General features: G+C 41.4%; 1 long non-coding RNA gene across 1 annotated transcript; it reads right to left on the bottom strand.

Annotated features, from left to right (window-relative positions):
• Positions 1-10,148: 10,148 nt before the first annotated feature.
• Positions 10,149-11,450, bottom strand: LOC120040647. Its single transcript, XR_005475711.1, has 2 exons — positions 10,704-11,450; positions 10,149-10,598 (listed from the first exon to the last, which is right to left on the bottom strand). It is a non-coding gene; the product is annotated as an uncharacterized LOC120040647 (long non-coding RNA).
• Positions 11,451-12,528: the final 1,078 nt, after the last annotated feature.

Raw genomic sequence — 12,528 nt, 5'->3', positions numbered from 1 at the left:
ACTATGGTAATACTGTAGCGTTATCTTGCCATATATTTACTATGGTAATACTGTAGCTTCATCTTGCCATATATTTACTATGGTAATACTGTAGCTTCATCTTGCCATATATTTACTATGGTAATACTGTAGCTTCATCTTGCCATATATTTACTATGGTAATACTGTAGCGTTATCTTGCCATATATTTACTATGGTAATACTGTAGCGTTATCTTGCCATATATTTACTATGGTAATACTGTAGCGTTATCTTGCCATATATTTACTATGGTAATACTGTAGCTTCATCTTGCCATATATTTACTATGGTAATACTGTAGCGTTATCTTGCCATATATTTACTATGGTAATACTGTAGCTTCATCTTGCCATATATTTACTATGGTAATACTGTAGCGTTATCTTGCCGTATGAGGGGTATACTACAAAGCAAGAGCAATGACTTAGCCAGCTTACTTGCCTTTATATTCTGGAGATACATTTTTTTTTTTTGGGGGGGGGGGGGGGGTAACCTTGAAATGGGCATGGTCTAACTGACTCAACAACCCAAAATACACATCTAATTTTAGATTTCTTAATGAACCAGAAATCATTATTAATTTCTGGTTGTTTATCAAAGTTAGCCGTGTAACTCATTGATCCTGATTTGTAGTATACCCCTCTGATTGGCTAGGTGGAATTGCCACTATATTGTTTACTCCTATCCAATAGGTGGTGGGGCGAGGGGTCAATCTGGATTCTCTATTCGCCATGAGTCTCTATTCACCACGCTGATCCTCAACACGGGGGCACCTCAGGGGTGCGTGCTCAGTCCCCTCCTGTACTCCCTGTTCCCTCATGACTGCACGGCCAGGCACGATTTCAACACCATCATTAAGCTTTCCGATGACACAACAGTGGTAGGCCTGATCACCGACAACAACGAGACAGCTTATAGGGAGGAGGTCAGAGACCTCGACGTGTGGTGCCAGGACAACAACCTCTCCCTCAACGTAATCAAGACAAAGGAGACGATTGTGGACTACAGGAATTGGAGGACCGAGCACGCCCCCATTCTCATCGATGGGGCTGTAGTCAAGCAGGTTGAGAGCTTCAAGTTTCTTGGTGTCCACATCACCAACAAACTAATATGGTCCAAGCACACAAAGACAGTCGTGATGAGGGCACGACAAAACCTATTCCCCCTCAGGAGACTGAAAAGATTTGGCATGGGTCCTCAGATCCTCAAAAGGTTCTACAGCTGCCTCGAGAGCATCCTGACTGGTTGCATCACTGCCTGGTACGGAAACTGCTCGGCCTCCGACCGCAAGGCACTACAGAGGGTAGTGCGACTGGCCCAGTACATCACTGGGGCCAAGCTTCCTGCCATCCAGGACCTCTATACCAGGCGGTGTCAGAGGAAGGCCCTAAACATTGTCAAAGACTCCAGCTACCCTAGTCATAGACTGTTCTCTCTGCTACCACATGGCAAGCGGTACTAGAGCGTCAAGTCTAGGTCCAAGAGGCTTCTAAACAGCTTCTACCCCCAAGCCATAAGATTCATGAACATCTAATCAAATAGCTACCCAGACTATTTGCATTGCCCCCCCCCCCCCCCCCCTTTTACACTGCTGCTACTCTGTTATTATTTATGCATAGTCACTTTAATAACTCTACCTACATGTACATATTACCTCAATTACCTTGACTAACCGATGCCTCCGCACAATGACTCTGTACCGGTACCCCCTGTATATAGCCTCGCTATTGTTATTTTACTGCTGCTCTTTAATTATTTGTAATTTTTATTTCTTATTCGTATTTTTATTTTGTATTTTTTAAACTGCATTGTTGGTTAGCGCTTGTAAGTAAGCATTTCACTGTAAGGTCTACCTGTTGTATTCGGCGCATGTGACAAATAAAATTTGATTTGATTTGATTAATACCCCTTAAACCACAGGCTAGACTACCCAACTGAGGTAGGAGTTGAGGGGAGTGGAGGAGAGGGGGGTCTGGTTTGGGCCTGGCAGGGGGATAGGGTGACAGATACTTCCTTCCTTATGGGGGGTGAAAGGGGATTGGGGGCGGGGGCGGGGGTCAGTCCATGGGTAGCAAGAAGGAAGGGAATCCAAGGGGGGGCAGGGGGAAAGTGACTTAACAGAGGCCACAGGAAGCTCTGTGTGGCAGGACTTCCTCTTTATGCATTGTTGCTATCCGACTCCAATCTCTTTCCACTTCTTTTCCAGCCATGGATCTCATCTGTGAAATTCAAGGGCCCAAATGAGTCCCATGGTCTCTGTTGTTACTCTGTCTGGGTCTGGTTGGTCTGGAGGTATACAAAGACAGCACCGTGTCCAGGAACCAGAAACGTGTCAGTAAGTAAACCAGGTTCCTCTCATTGGTTATGTAACTACTGTAAAGTAGGTGTCAACGACTGCCTCCAAACACCTCTGGAATTGCCTCTTAATATTTATCTTCTCGTAATGCAGAATGCTGCTGTCTACCAGTTCTACCTGCTGTATGTGTTCATGAACACAACGTATTGACAAATAGATATTTATACAGATGATCAGCCTGATTTAATGAGTTTTATTTGGACAATCTATCTATCTATATTGTTGTTGGTTCTCTACGCATGCTGTGTGTCAAAAATCAGCCAATCTTTGGCATCTAAACCATATCAGTCCTAATCAGGAAAGTAGCTCGAGGGGCATCAGCTCCGTGGCAGAGTATTTGACTAACGGAAAAAGGATATTACTATCATATGAAACAATAGTGTGATAGGTATACAAACACATTTAGATTAACTATGATCCCTCTAAAACCAATATACCTGTTGTGGGGGTATATTGGAACAAAAGCCAAAAATCTGCAACATTGAATGCATTATGTTGGTGCAGTTTTTCATGAGTAGACTTCTGAGTGAGCCAAACATTTACAGTGTTTGTCACAGTCAAATGACCAAAGTCAAATGTCACAGTCACACTCGCTCTCACACACACACACACACACACACACACACACACACACACACACACACACACACACACACACACACACACACACACACACACATACAACACACACACACACACACACACACACACACACACACACACACACACACACACACACACACACACACACACACACACACACACACACACACACACACACACACACACACACACAACTTTAATTCAGTTGCTAGGTCAGGTTACATGCAAAGTACCTGTCACCTGTTCTCATCCTTGTTCATACTTTGCACACTTTGCATGAACAAGTGTACATGCAAAAAGCTGGTATTTTTTGCTTAACCATCAAGTGGACCCATATACTGTAACCAGCCTTGGTGCCAACGCACGGGCATGTTCAGCAGGAAACCGTTGTGGAGCATTTAAGATAGAAATGTCATGAATAGAGATTGCTTATTCTAATCTACATGGTTGCTCTACATAATATTTATTTTCCACAATGCTGTGGCCTGCTCTGCTGAACGCAGCCAGCAGTACATTCATTCTACTGCCTCAAACAACATCAGTAATCTCATACTCATATCATTATTACCAATTCTCAACGTCCAATCCGGAAAGATCATGTGCAATCACAGTTTTTTACTAATGCATTTGAGATTACATGAACTGGATTCATGTTTGATTACATTTAGAATCGCTAATCCATTTTCCATGCATGGTGAACTTGGAATAGTAATGTAGGACTGTATCCTTTACAAATGCACATGAGAGTGAGTGACTGCCACTCTTGTTGATGATGTAGTAGTGTCCCTACAAGAAACTGACATATTTGAGGTGTTTTGTTAAGTAAACCAACAACAATGTCAGATTGTGATGTGAGGAAAGACAGCTCAGAGCTATACATGATTCTGACCTCTTAAAGACAGAGGCTTCCTATTATCAGCTTTCCCCCCTTCCCTTCACAAAGGGTATGAATACTTCCGCAAATAAAGCATTTCTGTTTTTAATTTTTAATACATTTGCAAAAATGTATAAAAACCTGCTTTCATGTTGTCATTATGGGGTATTGTGTATTTTAGAATCAGGCTGTAACGTAACAAAATACTTTCCAAATGCACCGCACCTACAGTCTACACCTACAGTCTACACCTACAGTCTACACCTACTGTCTACACCTACAGTCTACACCTACAGTCTACACCTACAGTCTACACCTACAGTCTACACCTACAGTCTACACCTACTGTCTACACCTACAGTCTACACCTACAGTCTACACCTACTGTCTACACCTACAGTCTACACCTACAGTCTACACCTACAGTCTACACCTACAGCAAGTTCACAGTACAAAATACATCATTATCACATCCAAACAAAGTTCATTATCACCCTGTATTAAACACATGGAAAGCAGCATATGGACACACTCAGATACGCATGCACGGACGCACATGCCCCAATGCACACAGACTATGCACCTGTGTGACCATGTAATAACAAACACACACACACCACTCTGTAGCAGAATAATCACTCAGACACACACACACACATCATCATCAGGCCAAACACAGAGAAGTAGCCTAAAGCTCACATCCTTGTTGTTATAGAACACATAGGACTTGCCTGGTTGCTATAGGACTTGCTTAGTTAAATAAAATAAATAAAAATATAAGCCAGAGGCTAAATAGACTATCTTCATGTTGCATCCTCCATGTTTCTGAGTGTAGCCTGTATACAAATGGTGGTTGACTGGATTTGAGGGGAAAGATAAATCTACTTATTTTTTTATTTTTTATTTAATTGAACCTTCATTTAACTAGGCAAGTCAGTTAAGAACGAATTCTTATTTACAATAACAGCCTACCAAAGGGCAAAAGGCCTCCTGCGGGGACAGGGGGATTAAAAATACAAATATAGGATAAAACACACATCACGACGAGAGACACCACAACACTACATAAAGAGAGACCTAAGACAACAACATAGCATGGCAGCAACACATGACAACACAGCATGGTAGCAATACAACATGACAACAACATGGTAGAAACACAACATGGTAGCAGCACAAACATGGAACAAACATTATTGGGCACAGACAACAGCCCAAAGGCAAGAAGGTAGAGACAACAATACATCACGCGAAACAGCCACAACTGTCAGTAAGAGTGTCCATGACTGAGTCTTTGAATGAAGAGATAAAACTGTCCAGTTGAGTATTTGTTGCAGCTCGTTCCAGTCGCTAGCTGCAGCAAACTAAAAAGAGGAGCAACCCAGGGATGTGTTTACTTTGGGTACCTTTAACAGAATATGACTGGCAGAACGGGTGTTGTATGTGGAGGATGAAGGCTGCAGTAGGTATCTCAAATAGGTGGGAGTGAGGCCTAAGAGGGTTTTATAAATAAGCATCAACCAGTGAATCTTGTGACGGGTATACAGAGATGACCAGTTTACAGAGGAGTATAGAGTGCAGTGATGTGTCCTATAAGGAGCATTGGTGGCAAATCTGTTGACCGAATGGTAAAGAACATCTAGCTGCTCGAGAGCACCCTTACCCCAATGTATAAATTACGTCTCTGTAATCTATCATGGGTAGGATGGTCATCTGAATCAGGGTTAGTTTGGCAGCTGGGGTGAAAGAGCAGCGATTACGATAGAGGAAACCAAGTCTAGATTTAACTTTAGCCTGCAGCTTTGATATGTGCTGAGAGAAGGACAGTGTACTGTCTAGCCATACTGCCAAGTACTTGTATGAGGTGACTACCTCAAATTCTAAACCCTCAGAGGTAGTATTCACACCCGGTGGGGAGAGAGGCATTCTTCTTACCAAACCACATGACCTTTGTTTTGGAGGTGTTCAGACCAAGTTTAAGGGCAGAGAACGCTTGTTGGACACTCCGGGGAGTGGCCAGCTGAGTATAAGACTGTATCATCTGCATATAAATGAATGAGAGAGCTTCCTACTGCCTGAGCTATGTTGCTGATGTAAATTGAGAAGAGCGTGGGACCTAGGATCGAGCTTTGGGGTACTCCCTTGGTGACAGGCAGCGGCTGAGACAGCAGATGTTCTAACTTAATACACTGCACTCTTTGAGAGAGGTAGTTAACAAACCAGGCCAAAGACCCCTCAGAGACACCAATACTCCTTATCCGGCCCACAAGAATGGAATGGTCTACTGTATCAAAAGCTTAGGCCAAGTCAATAAAAATAGCAGCACAACATTGCTTAGAATAAAGGGAAATGGTGACATCATTTAGGACCTTTAAGGTTGCAGTGACACATTCATAACCTGGGGGGAAACCAGATTGCATACCAGAGAGAATACTATAGACATCAAGAAAGCCAGTCAGTTGATTGATAAACAGGGCAAAATAGAAATTGGCCTTTAACAGTTAGGATCAGCTTGATCCACTCACTCTCTCTCTCATTCTGTTTCTGTCAGTCCTTTATGTTAACCCTATTATTAAAATATTTTCATGTGGCAAATCCCAGAGAAATGAATAATCCATGTTCTTTTCCAAAGAGGAGGTGGAGGGTTCGGGGTTGCCACATAGAGAATTATAAAGCAGTTGCCTTAGCAACCATATGGTTTTTACATGTGTCTGCCATTGAAATACTCGGTCGGAAGTTTTCGTCCGGGTACAGTTTGCACTGTGAGAGGTATCAGCATTTTGCAGATCTACAAATCCAGAGTGCAAGCCATAGCAAAGGAAAGTGCCAAGTTAGCCGACTAAACTCAACTCCACGATTTACGATGGAGTTGGCGGACTGTGTGGGCAGACTGGAGTGCCAACATTTTTATAAAAACGACTGATTTCAGCACACAACAATGTCGTGTGTATTTGCGGGCTATTCTTTGGGTCCTGAAATCAGTCAGGGGTTTTTTACAAACAAAATCACTTGATGTGATGTTGGAGGTCCAGTCCACCAACATTAGTCATCACTCGTAAATCGTGGAGTTGAGTTTAATCAGCGAGTGCAATGTAGGGCTGTTGGTGGGCTTACAGCATAATGTTTGTTTCACTGCACATCGACACTTTTACATTACAAGTACATCTAGTTAAAGAGTTTTGGGTATATTGTATCTGAGATAAGAAAAGAGGAGAATCAGAGAGCTGTTCGCTGTTAAAATGATGGTAGGACTAAGTCACCAGTGATAGACATTACTATTGACCAAAAAGCAAATTACTTATTTTGTCTCACTTCTATATTTATACTAGGTCTAGGGGGCATGAGTGATGTGCTTTCAGCAAGAGTTGGGAAGGTGGTAAACTAGCAGTGAGGAGCTGCTGCCACCGTGTGGACAAACATAGAGCATCAGCTCTAGTTGTAGCTTGTAGCAAAGTCAAGATAAAAGGATACACTACCAAACAATTCTCCTATAAAGGATGTACTACCCAACAATTCTCACAAATTCTTAGCTCTTGGTGAGCTATAGGACAACCGCCATTATGACTATTCAAACCATATTCTGTTATGCATATTTAATACAGTATTATTGTTTCATTAGGGAAGGATCCATATTTACATAATGGGTACCTGGAGGAAAATGGAGGAGGGTCATGCTTTTCCAATTTCAGTCAAGGGGAGGGTTAAGTTTTTAAAATCTATTTCAGGGGAGGGTCGTGTAATTTTTAATTGATGAAATTTCAATATTTCTCAGTGTTTTAGAATTAGTTGCTTATTAGGCTATGTATTGATGTGTGTCCGGTGCCGCCCTTCATCTCTGATTCTCCACTGGGTGTGAAATATCAATTGTGCCTATAGGCTATTTAGTGTGGTCTCAATCAAATGATCCATAGCCTATAGGCTACGAAGTGCATGCTTGGAGAAGCACAGGGCAAAGTTATATTTCTAAGATAGCTGCTGGGATGGTGTAAATTAAACTAGGCAGCTTTACACACTGCAATGGAAATTCCAACACTGAGCCCTGGTCTGCTCTGCTCTTGCTGATCAAACACTTTTTTGTGTGCTGCCTAACCAATGGCTGTGCTGTTTAGGCCTATGGTGGCAGGTCAGGAGGAGCGTCAAAGGCTTCTTCCCGAAAATAATTTTTGATTAGGCCTAGTCCAAAAAACTCACTATCTTGTGTGCGGACTAGCCTATAGTTTATTTTCTGCTCAGTTCGAGAAGGAGAGCGTGAAGATGAGGAGGACCGGAGGTAAACTTTGACAGCTTGCTACTACTATAATTGATTTGATTTAAAACCATATGTTTCTTGCCCATGGTGTAGGGCTATTTATCAGAGTTATTGACCTCACAATAAGACAGATTCGAGTAACTTACATTGTGGTGCTGAAACTTGAAGCTGCAGCTGCGGCACAAGCAATCTAAAATGGACAGCTCATGGTGCTGAAAGTAGGCAAATTTGAGTATTCATTTTAATTAGACTTCATTTTACTAACAACAATAGGGCTTTGTGTTGGAGCCTATTTCTACCTATTTAAGAAATAAGAGGTAGGCTTCCTGTTTGACAGACAAAATTAGGCTATAGGCTGCTATATCCATAAGCTATTAAGTTAAAACCGAGACTCGAAATGAAGGGATATGAGAGGGTACCATAGGCCTACTTTTAATGAAAGAAAATGGCAAAAAGCACAGACCTACCTCTTGTTTGCTTAAGATTTTGAAGAAAATAAAATGGATCCGATTATATAAAGTGATTTATAACAGTGATTTGGTCCGCAATGCTTTATGCTAGAAACAAGCTGTAAAATACCAAGGAAAGACTCCCATGCATATAGGGATATTATTGTTTCATTTCTTTGACATTCAGATGCTGAGCTACAACCTTATATAGCCGAGGAGACACATTTTTTTACTTTAATTCTGTCACTATCAATTGATTAAGCTATTCACTTTCTGTACAATAAAAGATGTTTAAACCCAGACAGATTTTAAGGAAACCCTAGCCAGCAGCTTACATTTTTCTGCGTCGGTAGCAGGTCACTCTGTCTGGGGTGGAAAGGTAAACCTAACTTTTGAGAGTACTATTCTCAGATTCCTAATGACGTCTCAGATTTTATTATTTGCAAATAGGGACAGTTTAGTTGCAAACAAGACACTGATTTGGCATTAGAGAAATATGTTAAGATGAACACAGAGGCCTATCTCTCTGTCCATTCTTAGCCTGTCATTTCGCGAATTTGGGCGGTATTAAAACAATTCTGCTAATATGTAATTTTTTTATAAAAGGCCTTTTTTTATTGGTCCTGCAAATAAGATGAAAGGTTCATGCAATGCTTTTACAATAAAGGAGATCTTTCCACCCCTACTCTTGCTATCAACATTCCTGAGTTGCCATATAATGCTTACAGGATGAAGAACAGTTTCTAAAACTGCATATCTAAGGTTCTGGCCTGTCCAAGAAGTGAGGGTAAACGGTAGGCATGTTCTCTGCTATTCACTTTGTTTAAATTATCATTTTGGGTATAGAGGGTCACTTGTTTTTTTTCAAGCATTCAGGGAGTGTTTAGGTCAAATATGTTTTGCTGAAGGAAGGGCGAACCATTTTCATTTCAGAGGTCTGATTTTCTCCATGTAACCCTTATTATAAATAACGTTCACTCCCTTACAATATGTTTCTAAGACAATCTTTAACAGATCAGCAGCAGCTTTACCAATGGATCATCTTGATTGCAGACAATGTCCTGCTTCATCCATAAGGGGATATGTTGAATTGACTGTAATTAAATTGTCTGAAATCCACATTTAATTAAATGAATTGATCCACATTGCAAATGATCTGTGGGCTATGTAATCCATCTTGGGAGGATGAATGAATGACCTCAATAGTCCCACTGTTCTCCTTTGAAATGGTATCTCTGCTATGCCCTCTGGACACTCTCTAATAATAGATTGGATGAGATATACGGGTTAAATAACAGATTTAACACAAAAATCCTTACTATAGATCTTACCCACTTAAGTAAACATTACCATGAGGGTGTAGAAGGGTAGAGGGCAGAGGTTAGTGTTTTGTGTATGAATCCAAGATGATGAAGATTATAACCTAAAAGTAATTTCATAGAATATAAAATTACAGAAATAGTTGATTGTTTAATAATTTATTGTTTCCAAGGAGGTACAACCATATTAAATTCCTTACCCTTTTAATACAGTGACTCAAGAATTGACAAAACCCATAAACACTTTACTGAGAAATAAGGAGGAGTGCATACCAAAGACAAAATCATAAACCATTTATTTCAGATCTAAAATGCCACCTCGTTAGCTCCATTGACCGATACAGAGAAGTGGGTGACACAAGTGTGTGTGTGTGTGTCATGCAGTCATTCCTTTCCTGGATCCTTCCTCTTTGCCTGACACCTACACTGCAACATTCCATTCCAAATCAGTGAGAAGAAGTGACACTAAGGATAGATGCACATTACACAACAAGCACCTTGCCATTTCTATAACTGAAAGGTGACCGTACCCACACTGAAAGGTGACCGTACCCACACTGAAAGGTTGTAACAGTAGCCCTGCTGAGCTACACTGAAAGGTTGTAACAGTAGCCCTGCTGAGCTACACTGAAAGGTTGTAACAGTAGCTCTGCTGAGCTACACTGAAAGGTTGTAACAGTAGCTCTGCTGAGCTACACTGAAAGGTTGTAACAGTAGCCCTGCTGACCTACACTGGAAGTTTGTAACAGTAGCCCTGCTGAGCTACACTGAAAGGTTGTAACAGTAGCTCTGCTGAGCTACACTGAAAGGTTGTAACAGTAGCCCTGCTGACCTACACATAAATTTCTCCTCTTCCACTTTCCAACTCACTGCACCATCTTTCCATTGGCCAACAAACTTTTTCAAAACCTCTCAAAAAAAATGCCCAAACCACTGAGAATAGAAAACATGCACTGGTTTATGTCATGCGGTGGAGATGTAAGCTAGTGGATACTGTGTTTCATTATGAGGGGAACTATATGACAAGTTTCCAGTTTTTCCTTCGGAGACAACTACAGATGTGCACTGATGAACACATCAAGCAGAACTCTAAGAGGAAGAAGAAATAAGAAAGTTTCCAAAAACATTCATTACATTGTTGTCATTGTAATTTTTGTTTCTCAGTCCTCCTTGTGGTCTGCGACAAAAAGGCAGTGTCGAATTCCACTGGTCATCCTTTCCTATGTCTCCTCTGACCAGATGGGTAGCTCAAGAATCTCTGGTGGCGAGTGGCTGTGAGAGATATATCCCAGTACAACCTCACAAATCTCAGCACACCCCAGCGGCCATTGTTAATGACATCATCATGGTGTCCTTCCCAAGCAAAGGCACTGGGTTCCTATGACAAGGGGTGGCTGAGACAACGGTCGTGTAACATTGCGCATTGTCATACTGGCCCCTGATACTAGTGCCCTCTTCCACATTGTTGATTGTGTGAGGTCTGCAGGGTCTCTTTGGAAAGTTCTGACTGAGGATGCCCACAAATGAGCAGAGTCAGGGGTGTTGGGTCCTCAATTGTGGCAGTTGTAGCTACACTCAGTGAATCTCAATATGGACCTGCAAATAGGAAAAGACAAAGACAGTTAGCTAAAAATTGGAAATCTGACATATGGTGAATGTATGAAAACAAGAAATGACACTCAACAAAGCATGACGTGTCAAAGTGGGCAGTGGCTTTCTAAATCTGCCTCCTTTATGGTCGTGATAATGTACTTCAAACTTGATTTGCATTGCCAAATCTTATGCTGTGGCTTCTTAGACTAGCTAGCAAACTAGCAAATTACCTTTATTTAGCTGTCGCGTTAACAAACGTTAGCTAGCATGCGAGCTAGCTGCTAAGATAGCTCAGTCAATCTGTGAAGATAAGATAATATATTCGCTCTAGCTAACTGTATGCACCGTTAAGGTGCAAGGTTAGCCAGGAATATGTTTACCTGTAATCGCACATTGAACATCATCGAAGCGATGAGATAGAGGTATGGGAATCTGATTCGCAGTCGCCAAGCGAGATCAAAAAATATCAACAAAGTCCTCGTCAATCCTTTAGAAAACACCCCATAAGTCCGACCAGCGGACCCCGAAAAACGGAACACTAAATAAGACAGACCCGCCATAAGACAATGTCTGCAACGGCGATTATCCACCGGAATCTTATTTACAAGTTAAGAAGATACAACAGTGCATACTGCCATCGTTGTCTGGAGTTTTTAACATTCATATTTTCGTCTTTTGACGAGGTACCCCACCCCAAACGATAAATCCACCCTTCTTTTCCAGTTTTGGTCAAACGGAACATTAACAGTGTGACTCCGGAAGTTGCAATGCAATGATATCCGGCAACGTCATCATGGTGTAACTGTCTATGGTGTCCGTAAATACTCTGTTATTGTTTTGAGGATATAATCATTTGGATAAACTAGTCTCTCTTATACTGTTCTGGTTACTAAGTATACCAGATACCTTTGCATACCGTATATTAACATCACGATGTCAGCATATTATCTTCTGATAACTCCACACTACCTGAAAACTGAAAAAGTTGTTCACACTTCTCAAATGTGTATTTTGGTACACGTTTTCAAACGGCTAACTTACTTCTAAATAATTGGATGTATGTT

The sequence above is a fragment of the Salvelinus namaycush genome, unplaced genomic scaffold (genome assembly GCF_016432855.1).
Source record: "Salvelinus namaycush isolate Seneca unplaced genomic scaffold, SaNama_1.0 Scaffold37, whole genome shotgun sequence".
NCBI lineage: Eukaryota > Metazoa > Chordata > Actinopteri > Salmoniformes > Salmonidae > Salvelinus > Salvelinus namaycush.
Note: the sequence above shows the minus strand (reverse complement) of the source record. Positions and strands in the feature narration are given on the sequence as shown.